The 25,034-nt window shown below is 33.0% G+C and overlaps 1 protein-coding gene and 1 long non-coding RNA gene across 2 annotated transcripts in view; one reads left to right on the top strand and one right to left on the bottom strand.

Moving 5' to 3' along the window:
- Window positions 1–25,034, top strand: part of LOC140452460 (uncharacterized) — a 407,073-nt gene that overhangs the window by 61,017 nt on the left and 321,022 nt on the right. The window contains exon 2 of the long non-coding RNA XR_011952193.1: window positions 11,371–11,494. This is a non-coding gene — a long non-coding RNA (uncharacterized lncRNA). The remainder of the gene's footprint in view (window positions 1–11,370; window positions 11,495–25,034) is intronic.
- Window positions 1–25,034, bottom strand: part of vri (nuclear factor interleukin-3-regulated vrille) — a 97,793-nt gene that overhangs the window by 41,479 nt on the left and 31,280 nt on the right. The gene's annotated exons all lie outside the window — the stretch shown is intronic.

Here is a 25,034-nt window from a genome sequence, read left to right as displayed (position 1 = left end):
TTTATAAAGGCACAGAGAGTGAGATCGATGGGGTAAGTGATGAGAATGAAAAAGAAGAGGATGTCAAAGATAATCCTAAAAGAAACCGACCTCGCGTAAGGATATTAGGAGTTCCAAAATTTCTTATGAGTTTGCAGAATTTTTCTGCCTATGGACTGACGATTTTTGGGATATTTATATTCCCAATTGCGGCATTAAAGTCTCGTAATCAAGTGAGCTGGTCACATTGTACTTCATATGATTCTGAATTGTTTAATTAATATTTTGATCCCAAATGTAAAATATTTTTAATATGATTGTGGGATAATCCCATTTTTTTTGGAAGTTGAGTTCGTCTCTCCGTTCACACTTTCTTTTAAGTATTTTTTTTAGACTTATACTTTTTTTTCTACTAATAGAAATCCTTTGTTGTAATTTATATTTGCAAAACACACGGTTTATGTTTGGTTTTTCAATAATTTGATTCCTTTTTTAGGTTCATCCTTGTGTGATTGGTCTTTTGTTAAATTTTTTAACGCTAAAAAATATCTTCAAATTACTGCTATTGTTACAAAGTATATCATACTTGGTAAAACAAAAGGTTGCAAAAGGTATAATGCATCAGCCATGGCCTGAAAATAACATTTAGTGTCCAATAAACTAACTACACAAGAGCTCATATCACAACGATGCATAACATGCCAGACAGTGTTTAAGGTAGAGGTCAATAATATCTATCGTTCCGTACAAGAAACTTTAATTGTATCATAACTTACAACTTACTAGATTTAGGAAGTAATAAACTTATTGTTTTCTCCAAATTTTTAAACATTTCTCAATATTTTGTAACATCAGTTTTCACTGGATTGGTTATGCATAAGCACGTGTGAATTTAAGCGGTTTACCCTGCTGAGAGTTAGCAGATCTGATGTTGCAAGTCAGCTTATTCGTCTTTTGCCGATCTTCTTTACTGTACAATGAGTTGCTTTACATATTTCGTGTGATTTGTGATCAATTTGTCTGTGCGCGTGGCTTATGGCCTCCGCTACTGTGAAACGACAAATAGAAGCAGTATCGGGTAATGGCTTTTTACGGTTCACGCGAATTTGATAATTGTTTTGAAATAAACAAAGATCCGAATATGCCATTTCTAAGTTTCAATGAACTACTCACATGTTATCGGCATGATCATTCACAACTATTATTAAACAAAATAGAATATGAAATGTAAACGTAGAAATTCTATAAACAATTAGCGTCATTGGTAACTAACTGATTGTAAAAGTTTATTAAACTTATATAAACTATTAAAAGATTAGCAATGTACTTGGAAATAATAGTAAGCTATGGTAGTTGGATATTTAAAATTGTATATTATTAAATTATTTTAACATATTCTTCGTTGATTCGCGATAAAATTTGCTCTGTACAATTTGATTTATTGCTTACGATTTATTGTATAATATTCTCATGCATAAACGTACCATAAATCATAAATCCATAAACAAACATAAGACCAAGTGTCTGAAAAAAATCTTCAGAAGACAGAAATTTTGTGCTTATTTAGTCGCCATAGGTCTTAGCCAAAATAACATTTTGATTAAAAATATTTTTTTATTTATAGTTTCAATAAAAAAAAATACTACAACTATTCGAATTTCTTCGCAAAGGGTGGATTTAATAAGGGTGGAAGTGATGTGGTAACAAATTAAACCAGTAAAGAAATCTAAATTTATTGTCACTGTATAATTAAATAATTCCAAATTGCTTGAAATTACAATTATATAATTTTTTCTAATAAGAGTGGTTTTCACCCCTAAAAAATAAAAAGCAATCAACGGCACAAGTATAATTTTGAAGTGTAATATAAGTATAACCTAAATCTAAATTTCCATGTAAATCACTCGGGTCTACAAGTGAAAGAGATTGCAGAGAGGGCTAGATTATGTTAGGATTAAGAATTGCTTATTCTGTATCCCATTACTAACATCACCTCGTATATCAGATCTCATGAGAAATATCTTGTAATTCCAAATAAATAAATGATATTATTATATTATAGAATAATGTTTTGATGAGTAAGGCGTAATTAGTCCAACAAATTATAAATTAGCGACAGTCAGTGGAAAGTTACACGAGCTTTCTCCCATAGTTAGAACGCAGAACAGTTTGAATCAATAGAAAAAGTAGGTTTTTATGAAAAGAGAAGACAAGTGAACGGTTAAATCCATAACCTAAAGCTTCACACATCCGTTTGAACAGATCCGGACTAAGCGATTTTACAAATTGATCTTTAATATTCATTACATATTTACTCGATAAAAAACATTCCTAGATTGTTTAGTTACGAAATTTGTATGCTCTTTCCTTTACTTTTTAAGGGCATTTTTATTTACGAGTTGGGTTAACTATTTGGTAGAATCACAGTTTAATGCTTAAAAGAACCAGTTAGTTCACTCGGGTCAGGAAAGTGCGGGTCTTTGCAAGATTTAAGATATTGACTAGGAGAAAATGCGGGTCTTTGCAAGATTTAAAAGATTCCATCAGTTTCAAAGAATATTTGAGAATTATATAATTATTATTGAAGTACCTACTTCGAAAAATGGAAAATTTATTTCATAACTGGTAAAATTCTTCACATATCTACTATACGCACTTCTAAAATTTGAAAGATCATATTGCCTGATTGACTTAATGTATTCAAATAATTAATCACAACTATCTATCCATTGATTGATGACATTTGACCAAAGTGATTTTATCCCAAACAACTTAGTTATTTCAGTAACTTATATATATATTTCAGTTATTTATTTTAATAGTTGGTTTATTTCGTATTTAATGCGTAATAATGCGGTATTTATCCAGTTTTCTAAGTGATTTTGTTATTTTGAATGACGGATTGTGATGAATTTAGTCAAATATGTTTCCTATTGCTGTAGTGGAAAAGATTACCAATATAATCAAGTTAAACCGTCTGCAGCTTAAACCTACTGCAACGTCCTGCGTAAGTCCAGGCATGTAGCCTGGACTCCGAAATCGAACATGATAAAAAAATTTTAATAGCGAAGCCAGAGCAAGAAGACGGGACAGACCAAAGGTGAGGTGGATAGACGGGGTAACACAGGATGCTGAAAACATCGGTGTTGCCAACTGGAAAATCCGGATTTTTCCGGGGCCAATTAGATCTTTACGTGTTTCGAGTCACTAATGCTGGTGCAGGTTACCCAAGTGAGACCGACGGCTTTACGTGCTCTGAACATTTTTAGAAATGAAAATGTTGGTGCCGAGAATCGAATTCGTTCACTCTGTCTTAGAAAAGCCAGTGTATTAGCTGCTGAGCTACTGATGACACGAAGCATGATATATTCATGTAACAAGAACATTAAGAACGTAACTAGAAAAGGAATAGTATAAAAATAGACGTGGAATATTTAAACAAAGATCTAGCGATGACAATATAGTTTAAGAGCTCAAAATGGAGACAGCAAAAGTTTAGATATAAAAAGTAAAATGAAAGATAAATTGATATTGTTGCGTTTTTTTGTGGATTCAGGAATTAGGCGAAGTAGTAGTTTAACTAACTGTATTTAATTCACCCAACTAAAAGAAAAGATTCAATTAATAACATATATCTCAATAATAATTCTAAATACACTACTAATTATCACCTAAAGTAATATAGGATAACCAAAATATACAGAAAACCAATACACATCAACCGATATTTGAATTACTAAACTAATTAATAAAATGCAGCAAGACTTGCTTACCAATACTGAAAGAAATTCACTAATACTAATTAAGTAACAACATATCAAGGACACATTACATCGCATAGGTTATATCAATCTTTATAACTTATTTTTTTTTAAACGATTTACGGGTTGGAGACTGAAATGTCAAAATAAAACATGCGATTTTAAAAACTTTTTAGTATATAAAACTAGAAGACATTTGTCTAATAGTAAAGCCGCCTCTGCTATTCATTCTAATAATAGCACATTGATATCGTTGTTGCTACTACTTACTGCATGTAACTTATTTTTACTTTCTCTCGTCTAAACAAGATGTGTAGAGTTATCGTAAAAATTCTATAATTTTCGGAGTTTTCACTCACCCACTTTGTGGTATTACAAGGCCTACTTAAATCGGCTGAATGGGAATACAGTAATATAGAATCAGTTAGGTGACACGAATTCACTAAGATTTATTAACAAGAACACCTACTATGGCGTATGGCGTGCAGACTCGAAGAAATAATTATGTTTAATATGTAACAACAACCGTAGTACATTAAAAAGAAGGTAACTAGTTCTTGTCGGCACTAATACAAAATTCTACTTAAACTTCTACTAAATTTACCTTGTATTGATCTCAGCGATCAATTTTCTTTGTTTTGCGAATGTTTCTTCATAAATACTGCTTTTAAAATGTAGAATGAAATAGCAACATTATGTTTTTTCTTAATATTTAACTAGGAACAGCAAATTGCAATTTAAACCAAGCAATAATCAAGTTTTTCTCCACAATTGGTTGCTAGATTCATATTTACAGTTGAATTAGTTTATAGTGTAATGTATTTTAATAAAGAGAGCTGAAAGTAACATATCACCAACGTGTTGACATCATCGTATGAGTGGTTTTGCAAAATGAAAAGTTGCTTGCCAAATATAATTTATTATAAATAAAGGCAATGAAAAATTACTTTTTGCGATGAAAAAATATCATCCTTTGTACTTTGTAAATGGTATTTTTTACTTCATTTATTGTTAATTATTTAATCTTAATGTACAGTACACTAATTAAAACGCTAATAGAACAATGCACAGAATACAACAAGCCTATCTTTCTTATATTCGTAAAGTACGAAAAGGTACTTAATACTATAGGTTAGCATAAAATGCTTCGAGCATTGGCTGACTGTCGCATTGACCCCTATATTAACTAGATTAAGAGTCTCTACGAAACAGGTACAGCTTGTGTCCGACTTTATAAAGATACGAAAAAGTTCCGGATAGAACGTAAAATTAGACAGGGTGGTATTATCTCTCTGATATTCTTTCAGCTCTACTGGAATATATGTTCAAGCAAATGGAAAGAGAGGATTATATGGGAATTTATATAAATGGAGAGGATCTGAACCACCTAAGATCTGCCGATGACATCGTCTTATTATAATATCTGATAGCATTGATAAAGCTACAAAAATGTTACAAACACTCTATGAAGCGTCAAAAACAGTTGGTCCTAAAATGAACATCTCAAAGGCCAAGTGTATAACCAACCTTGTAGTATGCAACCAAATTCAAATTGAAGAACATAGCGTAAACGAAGAAACAGCTTATAAATATCTACAGCATGAGATTCAAACTGAATACAAAGAAGGAGTCTTACATGAGCTGCCTTTGGCAGATTAAACAACATTTTTAAGTCCAATATTCCAGTCTGTTTGAAGAGAAAGGTTTTTAACCAACATGTTCTACCCATTCTCACATATGATACAGAAACACTAACTCTGACGCAAAAAACAATAATTAATAAAACAATTGTACAATATGCGATGGAAAGACCAATGTTGGTCATTACCATCAGAGATAAAATACTCCTTCTTCTTCTTCTTCTTCTTCGCGCGACTAGGATTACTCCTGTTTGTCTACCTCTTATTCTATTTCAGTCGTTGTTGAACTTTTTGGCGGCATTCCAACGGGTCTTCTGCTATACGGCTTGTTGTTTTTACAGATGTTCGCTAATCTATCTGGTCCCATTCGGTTTGCATGTTCGTTCCAGTTTTTTTTCTTGTTTTTATTCACCTGTTAATATTTTGAATTTTTTATTTCATTTTTTCGCGTATACTTTTGTTGGTTTGTCTGTCTCTTAATGATATACCCGCCATTGATCTTAATACTTTCATTTCGATATTGTTGATTTGTTGTTTCGTCTTTCTTGTATCGATCCTTGTCTCCGCTGCATATGTTAGGATTGGTCTTACTGTTGTCTTGTATACTTTCATTTTGCTTTCCATGGTCAGATATTTGTTTCTCCATATGGTTTCTCGGAGGCAAGCACTTACTCTTGCCGCTTTTGATGCTTGCCTTGTGATCTCTGTTCTTATATCCCTGTCACTAGTGATCTCTACTCCTAGGTAATTGAATTGATAAAATACTAAACATAGAAATAAGAAAAAGAACAGGAGATATGGATGCAGTTGAAATAATAGCTATGTTACACTGACGGATAATAGATGAACTAGACAGATTTTGAAAGACGTCTGAAATTTTATTTTCTCTTGTCTTATATGCTGATTTTTTAGGTGCCTTGGTTAGATATCTCCTGCCTTTTCAGAAAGTGGAACGCGCCCATGAAGAAAGAGATCATTAAGAAGAGGACTCAGCAAAGACTTACTCTGAGTAAGGCAGCTTATAAATATACCGAACAGGTCCTTTTAGAACTGCTACTAAGATTTTATCTCTGTATATTGATAGTAAAGAGCAAAGTAGAAAAGAAATTGGCTCTTCTTTAGTAATTAGAGTATATCAAATTGATAAATGTTCCATTCTTTCACACACTACTGACACTACGACGAATGAAAAATGTAAGTAAAAATACATTCGATAACAAATCCCTGTGGTATTTTAAAAATGTTTAACTATTTATTGAGTTAAGTTGAACACTCTCGTCCTGATTTGTCTTATGTTTCTATCCTGCAGAATATCCTGTTTGTGTTCTACTATTGTAGTGTACCTCAGATAGGAAATTTAAATGGAAAACACAATGTTAACAAATGAAAAATATTTTGCAACGTTCTTTATAATAATTGACACACATAATAAACCCACATTATTTATCTTAATGCATTTTTTCACCCGATGATGTTTGCTCGGTTTGTTTAATGTATTAATATGTTGTCAATTATTTTCAATGCCATCGTTCTAAATATTATTTGTAACAGTATTTGTTTACTTCAAAAAACATTGTTTTTTATCAGCTATGAAGACACACCGGAAAATTTTGTAATGATGGAAAATGTATGAGTTGATACTGTTACTCAAATCTAAAACAGTGATATTATACTATTTAAAAAAAACGGATCCATCCATTTCATTTTATTAATATTCAAAAATAATTTTAAACTAAAAAAATTTGAGTTTACAATTAATCTGCTGGAAAATCTTATGTTTTAGTCAAGAAAATAGAGAATTTCTAAGAAACATGTTAAGTTGAGTAGTGATTCATTTTATATTATATTACATACAGATCACATAGATTGGCGATATGTCTGAATGATACCAACTGTAATGAGGATGGGATAAATAATCCAAGTTTCTTCGTTCTAAGTATTAGCCAATCCTCCTCGTCTGTCGTTTATCCTGTGTAAGGATGTGGTGACGATATGGTATTCAACATATTGATGCTATCCATTCTTCGGTTTCCTGCGCGTGGTTCAGAAAGAGTGTAACCGTTGGGGCTTTAGTTTTTTCTAGCCATCGAAGTGGCAATCTTCGTCGAGTTTTTTTACCATCTACTTGTCCTTCAACCATCACTCTCTCCTTACCTTCCCTTCGTTAGGCTGTGTGTTCAAAATACCTCAGTATATTTTGGTTGATGTTTGTGGTAAGCCTAGTTATAAAGCAGAATTCTGTTAATATTGAGATATATGTGCGGTGTGCTATCCAGAATATGCTCATTATTCAATAATAGATCCACATTTCAAAGGCCATTATACCTTGCGCGTCAGACTTTTTGATGGTCCAAATTTCTTTAGCGATAGGAAAGCTAGTTTCTTAGTAGCGTATCTTAGTACGTTTGACTGTTGCTGATCTGGCCATTGCAGGATGTCGACGTATTTCTTCTTCGTATCCTCCATTGTTTGTGATAACAGAGTCTAAGTAATTAAAACGATTTACCCCTTCATATCATGATACATTTCTTATTTCCGGCTGGTCATTTCTTGTTCGATCAATGACTTTTGTCTTCTGTGCATTAATTTTAAGACCATATTCATGACTAATAGTATCAAGTCTATTTATAATGTGTTCAAGTTCATCTGTTAAAGATGCTAGTATTAAAATGTGATCTGCATAGCGGAGATTGTGCTGATTTTTTACAACGCGGAGTCAAACCCGGAAAAATAGTGACAGCATATATATATATATATATATATATATATATATATATATATATATATATATATATATATGTATGTATATATTGAATAGCGTGGGGAAGCGCTTTTAGTTTGAAGTTATCGGAATATACATTCTTTTGTTAACTCACCCGTCTGGTGGCCGGGTTCTGTCAGCAGAACGACAACAATTTCTGGTGGCGCAACGTTGACGTAGTCTAATAGATCACATTTACTTAAATGTCCCGTGACGTACTTAGTCACTAGTGGAGCAACTTGGTGGCGCCACCAGTCGCCTAGTCTAATAGCGGCCTTACGTTTGCAGCATTGACATATCTTGCCGCCACATTTTGCCGACTCTCAGGTTGAGATAGATATTGAAGTGAGCTTACACCAACATTTCTTAACATATTGAACAATATTGCAATCCCCATGTCTCCCATTTCCTTAAGTGCTTTCGCCGTAATTACGTGATTAATTACTCTTGAGATTTTCTAGTTTTTAATTTCTTTATTGTGGTTTCTATTTCGGATTTTAAACAATTCTATTTCAGAATTTTGTTTCCATGTCACCGCTATTTACTCTGGCGATGGTTGTTTAAGCTTATCTTTAATGATCTGTGTTTGTGGATTGAACTCGTTGATGTAGTATTTTCCTTTTTAAAATAGTTCTATAGATTCTTGACTGTTGACGTACTCTTCTAGCTGTTTCTAGTTTTATTTGATGTGATTATTTTTTTCTCTTTTGCTAGATGATTTTATTCGTCTACTTACATTTACTACCTTTTTTCCAGTTTCTGCTAATTTTGATGCGTAATCTTCCTCGTTCTTCTACTAGGTTCAGTTTATATTTCGGCGAAGTCCAAGTTAATAACCTTCGCGGGTGATGTTTAAACATCGTGTTCATGATACTAAGTTCACTGTCAATGACAAACTGTAGTAGCCTTTCTTCTCTCTTATTTAGTTTGCCTATTTCAAACCTGTCCCTTTCTGGTGATCTTCTGAGGTTGTTTCGTCTATTTTTGCATGCTAGTCGCTCAATATTTTTTTCCAATATCCAATTTGCCAATTTTAGCCAATAAAGTTGTGGAAATAGGAACTGGTATTGTGAGGATCTTAAAAGAAAATTGAAAACCGTAGAAAACTGTAAATTTCTTCAACACATTCTAGTAAAAATGTAAAAAAATAAAATGGAAAAACCGCGTAAACCATGACTGTAGATAAAGCAGTCAGGATAAATATTCTGTAAGACATCTTCCATACAACGATAATCACTAGCAGTTAAAAAGGTTCACTACAAGAGAAACAACGTATCTATGAGAAAGAAAAAAAAATTAACTTTTTACATAAAATATTTTTTAGTGTTTACAATAACTACTTTTTCGTGGTAAATATATATTGAGCCGTTTTTTAAGCTTTCCTGCTCGTCTGATAGGGATTTATGGAGTGAGTTACACATAAACTTATAAAACACCCTTTTATTACGGGATTACAATCGGTTACCTGCTACAACAATACCAAGAATATTAGGTAGTATCTACAGGTACTATTGGTAATATTGAAGACTAAAATATTGAAATAAAATGAACGGTTAGATAAATATTATTTAAAATGAGCAATTCGAAATAAATTAACTTTATGCATTTTATGCAATTTTTTGTACAAATATGCAAAATCCCCAGATATTTGCATAATATATACAAAATATGCAATATATGCATTTTGCATATATTATGCAAGTCTACTTATAATTTAGTGTGTCTGTTAGCTCAATAAACTGTCGAGTCACAGAATCTGTGATCGCTTTCTGTCTGTCCTATTTTTCTCGCAATTAATTACCCGTATTTAAATTAAATAGACCAATGCCAAAACTCGTGTCTTGTTTCTAGCAGAGAAGAAGAATCAAAGTGCACATGAAAAAATAAATACCTAATTTTTGAGATATTTTGAGGATATGAAAGATTATTTTGTCACTTAATAACGAAATTATTCAGAAATAGACAGATAACAAAAATATAACTAGATTATGTAATATTTTGGTTCGTAAGTACTCTATCATAACTGTTTTTGTAAAGAGGCAAACATTATATCATAATTCTGCGTATAGAGAAATGGTGTCTAGGACATATAATTTAATTTAGGAAATAATTCTGTTGATAAATATTTGATAACACTAAATACTATGATGTAATTCAACATTTAATAACATTTTCCGAGAAGATTTCGTCATGGGTATTTAGAATTATCTATCAAATGTTTAAGTATCTGATATATTTGCCTTATGCATTTATTATTATAACAGTTAAATAATATGTACTAAGATATATATATATATATATATATATATATATATATATATATATATATAGGTATATATGATGGCACGCTATATATGTACATTATATGTACTATACGTATCACGTGGTTTGATTTGATGTGTCATATGCTAGTATTAGGCTAGTTGTTTATTTTGTAATCAGTCAGAGGCCCTTTTAGGTCAATAAAGCAAATTTACGTTATATTTACCATATACTTTATATATAAAGCAAATATGTCTATATTATCATCCATAGTGTCATATGATATGCTGTATGTCGCTATACGTTCAATAATAGGATTGCCCTTTTAGGCATCCCTGATATTTGGTAATATTCATTGGATTTTGTGAAAATGCTATAACGGTCGATTCTTATTCCAAAGGGGACATCTTTTAACGAGCAACAACCCTCTCTCTTCCAATACCACAAACCTTTAATTTTGCCATTCAGGTATCTATGATAATTTTTCCATATTAACTCTATTCTTGAGAAAAATTACCAGTTTATTGAAAGTGATTGTGTGACCCCTTAAAAATTAAACGTAATGCTTATGTTTTGCTAATGTCAATTTAAAAAATTTTCCCGGCACATCAAACACTACATTAAAATGAAATTTGCAACATTGATAGGAAACTTAACGTAACGTAAGTAAATTTAACTAAATAAAGGCAAGTTTTCAGAGTTACCAGCGCAGAAAGGTTTGTATTTGTATTACGTCCATTTATTATATTTCCTAGAGTAAATGTCAAGCAACGTATGACTGCAGATGCCCTATACTAGCCCCAGCTACAAAATCTGTCTGGATGAATTCAGAGCTGTTTTTACTAATCATGCAGCATTTTATAACCATACAAACAGGAGCAAAGAAAGCCCAAGCCTGCTTATTTACAATAACCACAATCTACAAATTTGTATGAAAGCTTTTTGACATCCTCTCTGTCTTTTTTAGGGCTTTCGAGGTCTTAGTCTTCTGATCCCGCAGACACTGCACTGTTCACTACTCACTGCTCTACTGCAATGCTCGGCAAAAAGCTCGGCGCAGTGAAAATCTACGCGGTTTACCCGGAAGACTGGTGAGTTTAATGTTAATTTTTGTAATACTTAATATTAAACTTAGTTTTATTTTTAATTGTACTAACAGCGGAAACCTTTCCGAACATTTTATTCGCTTCTACAGGGAGCAATTTTACGAGCTTACTAAATCATATAGAAATCTGCTGCTGCGCAAGAATCGGTCTTCTTTGGGGTTTAACATTCCTTAAAACTTGCTGACACCATAAAGTCATTCAGTAGTTCTAATATTACACTTTAAATCGAAAGTTTTTAGTCTACCTATTCGAATGCCATCTTTCACTCGTCTGGTTTCCTCAAAGTGCTTTACAATTTTTTGTACCGTCGTCTTATGGATAGGAGAATGGTTTGGGAAAGTATTGTTGAACAAGTTGGCCACTTCACTATAAGATCTTTTTCCCTCTAGTCCCTCATTATTAAAACGATAATTCGCTCTTTTTAATTAAAAACCATCTTTATTGTAGAGCTTTTAAAAACACTTAAAACAACTTTTAGTTTTAGTTATTAATACAATTTATTTTACAAAACTTTTCAGTAAACGTCACGCTATTGTTAGTTTTATGAATTAATGTCAAAATCACAGCATTCTATATTTACTGAATTACTTCAAAATTATTTAGCACTGAGAAATTTTATTTATTTAAGACCTTCCTGACTAAATAAAACACCAAGTGGTTGAACTCGTCTGGAGGATTCCAATAATTTCCACAGGGAAAGTGGGGATTCCAATAATAATAAAATGCCGAGTATTGTATTTAAAAACTAAAGTGACCAATGATATCAAAAAATGGTAAATATGGCAACATTGCAAGCACCAAATTGGAAATCTGCATATTGCAGAATAGGCGCATCCCGGTTTTTGTATAATTCGAGCCATCCATTTAAGAAATAATTAGGTGTTTCCTAATTATATCTTCTGAACGTTTAAGCAAAAGAAGAGTAATAAATAAAAATAAGAATAACAGCTAAGAATAAAACTAAATCACAATAATGACATTATGGACAAGATAAACTATATAAGTATGTATATAACTATACTGCGCGGTGTAAGTTAGGGATGTTACCAATATAATGGTAATGATACTTCATTCTGCATCAATTATTTGTAAGTAAACAATTAAAAATTATTATAGTTTTTAAAAAGCATGAAAATTTGAGACCTTATAAAGAGAATCAGAACAAAAAAAACATTTCAAATTTTGACAATGCACCTGTAAAGTCATTTGAAAATGACCTTTGTTCTCCCAAATGGTATAAACAAATATAATTGTTTAAAAACTACTTGACCGATTGTGCCCAACTTACGCAAATGTAGTAACCACATAAAAACTCACATTATGAAATGTGTTTTAAATGTTGTTATTGTTTATTTTGATAGTTATAAACAATTGAAAAACATGCTTATTTTCGAGTTTAGTTTGCAATAACTTTTTTGCTTATAAACATTTAATTTAGAAAATCTCATTTTAAAGAGCAAACATTTTCAAGAAAGTCGTCTTTTTAAATGTTTTTATGTAGAATGCCGTAGTTTTTTCTCAATATTGGAATGAATGAAAAAAGTCGCTTTTTTGCTTAAATGTGATGACGCAGTAAAAGTTTTGATAACTATAAGATAATACGCCTTTTGTATTGAATTCCCCCAGATATTTCAGTTAAAAAATAGCAACAGTACTTTTTAGATTTTTCAAGTGATTTTTCGTTTCTTGAATTTAATTGAATTTAATTATTTATTTCTTTGAATAAAAAATGAAACAAAAAACTAGTGTCATTTGCTAATGTAGATAAGTGACTTAATTGATTTATACAGTTGTATAATTGTTGTATTATTGTTTATTTAATATTAAGCAATATCCCTTACTTCTGCCTCGCAGTTTATATTATCACAATACTTATACATACTTCCAGTGTCTAGTCAAAAATAGCTTAGACAGATAAAGCGAAAGATAGCTATATAAAATTAAAGATGAAAGCAAGTCAAAATAATTGACAGGAATCAATTTATAATACACAAATACTATAAGAAAACTAACCTTAGAATAAATTTTAAAACACGGTAAAAAATTCTGAAAGATTTCGTGAGAATATTAGAAATGTATCAATATTAGTTCAAAGACATAAATATAAGCAACGAGGTCTTACTAACGCTAACCTATTGATCAAAGCGGATCTAAGTTCGACGGATACCGATTTGTGAAAGCAGTGTATTACAAGTAAACTCATGTGTCCCCAAAAAGATTTCTTTCGTAGCTATGCATTCGTATGTATCGTACTTGCCAAGAATAAGAAGCTGACCTCAAAGTGACAAGGCTCGCTGTATACTGACCTCACAGCCAATTCGTTTCCGGTTAAAGGTTTTTTATATTATTACAAATAATTTTTACTATCAGCAACCTTGATTTTAGATGGATTGGGTGTACCCGACCTGTAAGATTTTTTACTATTAAATAATACATGTCAAAAATATTTTTTAAACGTAGTTCTATTGTGTACGGTATTGTCGAATTCATCATTGGTCTTACACATGATTTATTCATACGTACTTTCCCTAATCGCGTATCCTTATCATTCCAGACATCCCTTAGACATCCTGATATATTTATAAGCTGCTTTATTTGCTTGTTTTCTTATATTTTCGTTAAAGTTAGGATTCTCTATAATATCTAAAGCTGAATATTTATACTTTCAGATACTCCAATGCTTTCTGATTAATTTGTCTAGCTATTAATATAGCATCTTTAGTTCCTCAATTTTGTCGAAAGCCTTGTTACTCTTTACTGATTATTGTGTTTTTCATTAATCTTATTTTCCAATTCCAAATATACTTGTTAGCAGTTTAAGAGTTGTTTCAAGCAATTTGTGATTTCTGTTGTGATCATCATCACTTTTTTCTTCTGCTTCTGTAGGTCTAATACTGCCCCCAAGATTTTATAATAAATAAAATAAAACATCCTTTTTTTTATAATGGGTTTTTATCTACACAAACATTAATTCTAAAAAGTTTATTTCAAAAAGAAAATCACGTTTTATCACTTGTGACGGTGATTTGTAATGGTACATGACTTTTGGGGTTGAGAGCGTCAAAATCTCACCCACAGGGACCGTTATTTGAACATCAAATAAATATAAAAGACACAAAATCTTAATGGATAGTGCTGCCCGAATGTTCTTCTTCTTTCTCTCTCAAACCTTCTGCCATACAGTCCTTCCATTTTCTCCTCGATTTCCCTCTACCTCTCCTTCCATCAATAACAGCTCTATCATTCGTCCCACATAGTGGATATCTCTACGTCTGACATGACCAAACCATTGCAGTCTTTGTTCTTGAATCTTTTCGAGACTGTAGTCACCCCGGCTTCTTCCCTAATCAAGTAGTTCCTGATCCTGTCCCTTCTAGTCTTACCCTACATCCACCGTAACATTTTCATTTGAGGTACCTCCATCTTCTTTTCTTGAATCTTCTTTACAGACCACACTTTACCGCCGTATACCAACGCAGGTCTCACTACACTGTTTTATTTCTTTGATTGCAGCCCTTCCCCGATTTTTCGATCTCAAAGTACCCCACTCATTCGCTTCTAGTTATACCAACCAGCCTGTGCCCTGTGGGCAATTTCTCGATCTAGTGTGCCATTTTCCGTTATGTAGAAGATAAGGTATTTAAATTCTCTTTTTCGTTCAGTTAGTTTTTCTCCAAGCAATTTTATGTCCCCAACCATTTCTGTACCTGCTAACCACATATATTCCGTTTTGGATCTGCTAATCTTAAGTCCTTTCTCTTCATTAGCCCTTCTCCAACCCTCTAACTTCTCCAACATATCTTTGCTTTCTTCTACTAATACGATATCATTAGCAAAGATGATTGACCAAGGAGCTCCCTCCTTGATCACTACATTCAACAACTTTCTCTGTCAGTACATCTTTAACAAGATAAAACAGGTAGGGACTCAGTGAAGAGCCTTGATGCAAAATAACCGTCACTCGAAAACTTCCAATCCGACACAAGAGCTTCTTACTTTGGCGTACGCTCCCTCATACATATTATTCACGAGCCTTACGTACTTTTTAGGAACCCATTTCTCTCTCATACATCTCCAAAGCTCTTGTCTAAGGACTGTGTCGTACGCCTTATTAAGATCGATAAATACCAAATGGAGCTCTCTTTTCTTCCCGCCGTATTTCTCTATCAACTATCCCAGTTTGGCATAAATCCAAACTGTTCTTCTCCTATCGATGTCTCTCTCCTTAACCTTCGTTCTACGGTTGTCTCCCAAATTTTCATTGTATGTGACATTAACTTTATCCCTCCCGAATATCCCTTTTATCCTGATACAATGATACCATCACACTCTCTCTTCATGTATTGGGCATTCTTTCTTCCTAACATATTCTACTCATCATTTGCCACAAAATATCAATCTCTTCCACTCCTAGAGCCTTCCAAACCTCCACAGGTATACCATCGGGTCCTAATGCCTTACCATTTTTCATCCTATTTAACGACTCGACAACCTCATCTCTCGCTATCACTGGTATTACATTCTCATTTGAGATCCCGTATCCTCTGTCTCTCATCTGGTGTTCTTCATTTGGCAACTTTCTCATAATATCTTTATTTCGGCCAAATCTTAGCAAAATGTGACGTCAATTTAATCTTTAAACTGACGAATATGATGTAAGAAAATGTAGCTCGGGCAAATACCAAGACAACTACTGTCCAGTCCATGAACTGAATTCGCTGTAGCTGTGGTAATCCCCATAAAACTAGCAGAATCTTTATTCTGATGTTTCGTAGCGCAGGTTTCAACAGGAACCATTTTAGCGACAACAAAACCGTTGTGGGTGCCAGTGCCAGTCTGTCTGTATTGAAGATTACATTAACTTACACTTACTAGTAACGTAATACTTTACGCCACACAATAAATGCCGAGCTTTTAATATAGTTTCGCAAGTGCAAGAGCAGAAAATATATCAGTCGTGCAATAGTCTAGAATCTTATCATAATTAATATTTACTTTACATTTCAGGATTAAATTTAGCGGTGTGTTATACTTTATTAGGATTATAAAATGATCTAATATAACTACTGTTACTGATATACCCATAACACATAAACAAATATTATTTTTCTAGTCGACTTTCATGTCAGATTTAAAATTTTTTGACGTGAACTTGCTATTATTAAAATTAAATAAAAAAAAGAGCATTACAATTTTAGATTTTATCATCATTTCATAAATGTTTTATTTTATCCTATCCTATATTTTGAGCTACACTCGTTTTCATTGATGTTTTTATCGATGCATCGGAAACATCGACGTTTCAATTAGATATATCGAAACACATTGATGCAAGCTTTTCGATTAATGCATTGCAAAAAACGTCGATGGTGTAACTGTGCAACCTTAACCTAATATTAAAGAATTAAAAATTATTTCTCCATAGATATCTTAAACACAACCAAATTATTGAAAAAAAAAACAAATAAGTAATATATTAAAATTATAAGGCCCAATAATGCTTATCAATATCTTGTAAAAATAACAGTTTTGATAGCAGCTTTCCTTTTAGCCTGTTTCGTTGCTGGGATTTACCAGAGAGTGAAAGCAGTAATCTATACTTAAATGGTGTTCGATGTTTTCATTTAACATCGATGTTACCATCGATGTTCACGAATACTTAAATATCGATGGCAAAACATTGACCATCGAGCGTTCAACATCGATGTTTTTCAATCATCGATGAACATCGCGCATCCCTAATCGATATATATTTTAAATGAACGAGTACGCCGATTTTACCTGAGATGTGTTTTGCTTAGGGCACTATTGCCCTTAACTCCCGTGTTGACGTAATATCTTAATGTCTTACTTGTGTGAACGCACCACTGCACCGTAATGCATAGTGGACGAAATAGGTTAGGTATATAATTAAAAATGGAACTAAATATAAAAACTATTATTATGACTCACAGCAATTCGTTGTTCTTTTAGAAGACGCTGAAGCACAGGCCTACATATGTGATAGAAAACGAGCATCGTCGTCTATATAATTTTCTTTGAGATGGTCCAAGAATGCTGTGAGTAGGTCATCTTATAATTTTTCGGAAAGAAATCACACACAAAGCAATTTCCTACATTGTGAGGCACTAAAAATATTAGACCAAAAGGCCATTTTAAGTGCCCTATATTAGAATTTGAATTCCAATCATTTTCACACCTTTACGCAATATACAAACTTAAATAGAAGAGCTAAATTTCTAGTGATAATCCAAGCGGCAGAGACAAAAATGATAGATTTTAAGCATTAATTAGTGAATTTTTGAAGAAAGCTTGAATTTGAGCTATATTACATTAAAGACCCAATATTTTGTGCAAAATTAATGACTGAAGCTCAGAAATGTCAATTTTTCTACATTATTATTATAGCAAAAATTATTATATTTCAGCTCTTTTAAATTATAAATCGAATGAGACTTTGTAAGAACTAATCGGTCAATTTGTTGTCGAGATGTTGAATTGTTTATAAAAATGTTTAAAAGTTTATTAGGACCAAATTGAAATCGTGCCCATAGCTTAAAGGACCCTTTATCGAGGACGGACCATGCATCTGAGCAATCGTCCCTTCCCACAAGAAGATATCGATATTTATAATTTTTCTTCTTTGAACAGTATAATTCAAATTGTAGTATGATTTTTTAACATTTTATGAACAAATTCTTGAAAATATACTTCGCTATTTACAAACACGGACGTTTTAAAAAACGTAGTAGATTACGCCATTGAACACCTTTCAGTAGTTGTTTATTATTATTGTTATATCCCTAATTAGAATAATATTATTTGCAATATTATTATTCAAATCTCCCAATCGTACTTGGATATTTTGATCAAAAACTTTCAAGAACACTTTTGTTATGTCATACTATTTAGATGAAACGGTTTCAAAAATCCAAGGTGAATCATTAGGTTACTAGATAAACTGCGAGGAAGTAAACACTTGAATACACTGCTCACGATGAGAAAGGTTAAAAATAAGTCCTGAAAAAAATAATCGACATTCAATGTCAAGGACAATAGTTTTATGGGATATTATCAAGACAACATTGATAAATAACACGTATTGCACGAAAGAATGAATTTTAGTAATTATAACATAACGTTAACACATTAAGTTAACTTAATTTTCAAACACTATGTTTTTTCATGATTTTTCTCTCGTTTTATTTTGATGAAGTTGGTATTTAGGTACTAGTAGTTAATAAGTGCTATTAAAAAATTGCGCGAGGTTACTTATCTGGTGTAATTTAAAGTACCATTAGTAGGTATCATCAAAGCAGGAATGATAATAGTGTATCATTATTTCTATTATTAACATATCTTTATTGTTAAGATGCTTACAAACACTCTATCAATTTTTAAATGATATGATCCAATTTGCTATCTGTCTACAATTATCAACTATATAATTATAACCAGGGAGAAAGGTACATAACACCTCTCGGGTGGCCCATTCCCCAGGGCATCCAAGATCAAAAACAAGCAAAGACTCCCCAACGTTATGTCTTCGATTGGGGTGTAACTTGGGGGGTCAAGGACGTACCGACCTCTTCAATCTTCGAACATGAGAACACCTTGTTCCGGAAATCTAATGTCCCCTTATCTGATATAACAATAATGAGACTAAATGAGGACTAAACATCGAGCCCTGCCGTAATTCTACTTTCACATGAAATTTATGTCTTTCCTACAGCTGTCCTAACACTAGTTGTTACTCCCTCATATATGTCTTTCACAATCTTTACATATTCACCACGGACTCCTTTCTTATTGAGCGCCCACCACAGAATCTCTCGAGGAACTATATCATATGATGTGGAAAGATCAATGAATTGAAAAAGAATGAATGGTTACAAAATTTATCACAATAAAATCATGCTTACCTACTAACAGTATGTAAGTTTACTTTTGCACTTCTTGTAACTCCACTATAGTCTTTTGATCCGTCGTTTTTGATTAAAGTATAGTGAATGTATTGCAATGACGCAACCATTAAAAGTTTAGAGAAAGAAGCGACTAATTTTTAAAAAGTATGCTTAAACTGTATTCTTGCAGGTGAATAACACCAGTTACCTCTCTTAGCATCTTCTTCTTATTATTGCGCCGTCTCCTTTCGAACGTTGGGGATCCAAATGGCAATTGTAACTTTGGAAATTGCTGCATGAAACATTTCTGCGGATTAGCGGTTAAACCATCTCCTCAGGTCTTTCAACTACGAGTGCTGGCATCTTCCAATTGATCTTTTGCCCTGCACTTTACCTTTCACTATGATCAGGAGCAATTCATATCTTTCTCCTTTCAACACATGACCCAAGGATTGTATTTTCCTCTCTTTCATCATGCTTAATAATTCTCTTTGTTTACTCATGCGTCGAAGTACCTCCCCGTTGGTAACTGTTTGTACCCATGGAATTCTCAGCATTCGTCTGTATATATACATCGCAAGGCATATATTATTTTTTTGTTTCAGAGTCCATTGTCCAACTTTTACAGCCATATAGCAAATCAGAGAAAACGTAACATCTGATCATTCGGATTCTGAGCTCCAGACTAAGATCTGATCTTGTAAAAAATGTTTTCGTGTTCATGAGTGTTTTCCTCGCTTGTTCTATTCTTGATACGATTTCTTTTTTTGGGTTATACTGCCTGTTTATATTTGCTCCCAAAGATTTTATGGAAGTTACCTGTTTTATTATTTGTCCCTTGACATGCAAATGTCCGTTTGTTGGTATCTTTGAAAATACTAGAATTTTAGTATCCTCATAGCATATACCTATATAATCGCATTGATATTGCATCGTCCAATTAGCATGAATCTGATAAGTTAAGAAAAGTGGTCCCTCCAAAATCTGGAAGATTACTTCTGGACCAATGAATATTTTATGTTGATTTAATCATGTGACAAATATTAATACACTTTTATAACAACTTTATATCGTACTTAACTCATGCTACAATCGATATTAGAATCTGCTACCTGTTTTGTTGCATTCTTTAGATGTCATAAAATTGTAACAAATCACGTATGCTACACGGTGTTTAAGGCAATTCGTAATAATTTCCTCTAAATTCTGATAACAGTTTATTTTTAGCCACATAATAAAACACTAATATTTATTGTTACACTGTCTTTTATGTGTTGTATATGTGCTCCTAAGCACACGCCTTGGAAATGAGCCAAATTATGCCTGGTTTTAAACAGAATCAACAGAATTTTTATGATTCATTTTTTTGGAAAGAGTTCCAGCAACTTTAATTTAAAAAATACGATTCAAAGTAACTAAATCTTTTTCTAAGTGATGATATAAAAAGATAATTATTGGTCGAGTTAACCGGAACACTATGAAAAACAGCTGAAACAAGAATTACAAAAATTTAGAGCATGACGTGATTGTTTCCAGTTAATGTATTGCATAAATATTGTGACTTTGTGAAAATAAAAACTAGTTTTAATTGCTTTATCTTCATTAGCTTTCAAAAATGCTTACTAACCTTTGGTTGAGTGTCAAATACTTCTTCTTCTTCATCTTATTTTTTTACATGGATATTTTTTTTAAGTTTCTTTCTCCTCTTGTGTAAGTTATAAATTATATACAATGCTTTCTTTGTTTGCAAATGTTTGTTTTTTATTTTTTCTTCCAATGTTGCGTAAATTCGGCCTTCTGTTATTCTGTCTGGTGTTGCTGGCTATGCGCTGCTCACCTTCAAGTTTGGGCGCCCATTAAGTTTTGCGTGACTGCTACCATTTCACTCTCTTATCTATTCCATAGCTTCTCTTTTGATCTTATGTCCTAGATTTTGATGCAAATGCACACCACACAGTATGAGGTAGCACAGGAATCAATAACAGGGGTAAGTACCTCCTAGACTATTTCTGCTAACAACTTAGTTATTGCAAACAGAGGTAACAAAGCCACCTTTATAAACACAATTAGCAAAAAGTTCTTGATTTAACCCTAACCAGTTCATGTATATCAAATAAAATATGCAATTGGCATGTCTCGAATATCAAGCCTCAATATCGAAGACTATCAAGTTGTCCATTGAAATATAAGACAACCACTAGGGATGTTTCCTGGTGGAACAAAGAGTTGGCTAAACTTGGAAAAAAGGGCATACAACTCTTCAATAGGGCAAAATGTACAGGTAGCTAGACTTCTACAGAAGTGCCCTTACTGAGTACAACAAAGAACTCAGAAAATCAAAGAGGAACTCTTGGAGGAAACTGTGCGAGGGGATAATCGAATTAGTCCATAAAATCGAAAATGAAATGAAATCGTACTAATCAAAAAGCCGAATGGTGATTATACTGAGAGCCTAACGGAAACCATTAGAGAGTTGTTAAATACTCATTCTCCTGGCTCTGAATAAGTACTAGAAGATAAACCGCAACGTATCCAGCTGGTAGAGGCTCCAAGACGCCTCAAAAGATCCAGCAAGCAACTAGCGGAAAAAATCTTTACAAAAAACAAAATCGAATGTGACGTAAAAAGCTTCAAACCTTTTAAATCCCCGAGTAAGGACGAAATATTTTCTGAATTACTCCAAAACGGCTTAATGCAAATACAGTCGCAATTACAGCGGCTTTTCGTAGCAAGCCTTGTATTAGGTCACATTCTAAAAACTTGGAGGAGCGCAAAGGTGGTATTTATACCAAAGACGAAGACACGTCCTACGGACGAACCGAATTCTTATCGTCCCATCTGCCTCACCTCCTTTCTCCTAAAAACAATAAGCATATGGCTACCAGACGGGATAAATGCTCTGAAGTATTGAAAAGACAATAGTGCCAAAAGAAATAGCTCTTTGTGGTTTCAATTACATAGAGGGAGCATTACTTAATACCTCATTTAAATCGATGAAAAGAGTACTAGTGAAGAGGAACATTAAAACCTGACTAATATAATAGGTTCAATCAATGCTTAAAACCAGAATCATCATTGCGATTATTGGAGGAGAATTTCTGATTGTGACATCAGTAAAGAGGTGCCCTCAAGGAGGAGTACTATCGCCCCTGCTGTGGTATCTGGTCGTGGATGACCCCCTCACTAAGTTGTATCACTCTGGTTTTACAACCCAAGGTTACGCAAAGCTGACCTAACTGTTACAATTAGAGGCAATCATGGCCAGACTAGTATAGTCTCATGCAAACTGCTCTTGGCTAAATTAAAGGTTGGTGCTCGAAGGAGGGCTCAAATGTCAACCTCGGCAAAACGACTTTGATACCTTTTACAAGGAGATGTAAATACAATTTACAGGCTCCAATTATGAATGGCATCACATTAAGGCGGGTACACATATGCGAGCAGAACTGTTCGCGAACCGTTTGTGAACGCTATATTCGTTAATTTGTACGACGGGACGAACCGCTTGCGAGCTGTTCATTCGTTGCTCGTCAGGAACCACAGCCTGTCGGTTTTTGGGACGAACACAAAGAATGTTCGCAGTTAAATTTGGACGGAGTTCGAGACTATAAATTGTTTCTGCTAAGTGTGCGATGAGATCATTCGGTTAAACAAAATTGCTGAACGAGCGCGGCTTATTCAAAAGTAACGAGAGACATTAATAACAGATAATGTAAACAAAATACCAAAATGTTTAGAATAACGAAGTAAATTAATTCTCGGTTTGTTATTAGATACTTAGGGTATTGGATAGCCTGAACATAAACATATTTTCAACGAACTCTTCGCGAACAGCTCACGAGCAGTTCGCAAACAGTTCGGCTCGCATATGTGTACCCACCTTTAGACTATACAAAGAAGTAAAAAATCTGGTGTTACCTCTAGATCAAAAACTCACCTGGAATAGTAATATTGAAAAAATATTATCCAGATCCTCGGTGGCAAGTTGGACCTGCCGCAAGACATTTGGAAAGACTTGGGGCCTAAAACCCAAAATGAGTCTCTGGTCATTGAAAAGAAATAACAACTAACGTCAAGCTACAAAATGTCTGGAAATCACACGAGCAATGTCAACATTGATTGGCCCTAGAGCCCCACTGCAGCTCTATAGGCGATGCTGAACCTTTCTGCCTTGCAGTTCTGCATAAGGAGGGAGGCAGTAACCACAGCTTTAAAACTGTTTAAAACAAAAAATTAACAAAAGCAGTTGTTAAATACCTGTATCAACGAATGTCACGAGAAAATTCTTATTTCTCCAAACTAATGATGCCATCTTTCGTGACATTTCTTCAGATATTTAGATTCTTATTACCTTTGTGGAGCCTTATGGCTGTGTTTGTGTTTTTGTGGATATTTTAAATGCGTTGCGAATATCTATGGCGGATTCTACAGTCAATTAGTGATTGCTCTAAATTCGAAAGCGTCAAATACTAAATATATGTGTATGAATATATTCATTACATGGCACTAAATGGTATTATTAAATCAAGTATTACTATACCTGATTTATATAATTGCGTAGAAATATAGTGATCTGCTTATTCTAGCCCTTATTGATAACTGTTTTGCTTTAGATTCGTATTAGGAGTTACTATCAGTTTGTTTATTTTTAGCGTGACACCAATAAATGTATAATACTCAACATCCTGCCCGTAAAATTAAAGATATCATACACTCCAAAAGATAAAAACTGTTCAATTTTTATTGCAGAACAAAGCAATTATGCAAGACTCCACACTTGGTTAAGTAACGCAATAATTAAAAACTAGATAAGGTATTAAGTAAATAGTGGTATTGTCATTTGATAATTTCTTGGTAAAACTGAATCATTCAATGAAAATAGAGTTTAGTTTGAATATCAGACATACGTGTATTTGTTACGAAATCTAGAGATATGGGAATCGTATATTTATTATAAGTTATGTTTAAAACAAAGTTAAGTACAATTTTTAGGTAATGAGTAATACTTAAGCATTATGTAAACGTTTAACAGAAGCATAAATAGTATTCAACCTACCGTTTTCACAGAATTTTTGAATTAAACAATAATTTTTGAGTTTGTTTAATATTTGGATCAGTGATTTATAATGAATAAATAAGGGGGAGGTTTAAATGATTTAAGAATTTAATCTTTATAGGAACAAGTCTTCCTCTTACTCTTCCTTTTGCTCTCAGTCTCATCGTTTCTATTTTTAATGAGATATAGTCATTCTCGTTTAATGTATTCTCTCCATATTGCGCAGCCACATTATTCTTTGAGTTCCAATTTAAGTCATTATCGAAGGACTGTGACATTTTTCCATTAATTCGATATTTGGTCTCCTTCCATCGTCTTTGAGTCCTCTGTATTAAAGGATGATGTTGGTACTGATGTGGTGTGCCTTCTTTATATATAGTCATCACAATACCCGTGATTTCCCAATGTCAGCTTGTGTATATTTACGTGCAGCGGTTAATGAAGATAGCCAATGACCAACTCAGTTCAGGTTATTAATATTTAAGAATGGAGAATTTACGTTAAAAGATTTTTAGATAACACTTGGAAGTAATTAATCTCAATACACCTCTCACTTTTGAAAGAA

This window comes from Diabrotica undecimpunctata, chromosome 10 (genome assembly GCF_040954645.1).
Source record: "Diabrotica undecimpunctata isolate CICGRU chromosome 10, icDiaUnde3, whole genome shotgun sequence".
NCBI classification, from domain to species: domain Eukaryota; kingdom Metazoa; phylum Arthropoda; class Insecta; order Coleoptera; family Chrysomelidae; genus Diabrotica; species Diabrotica undecimpunctata.
The sequence above is the reverse complement of the archived record's forward strand: the minus strand, read 5'-3'. Positions and strand labels throughout refer to the sequence as shown.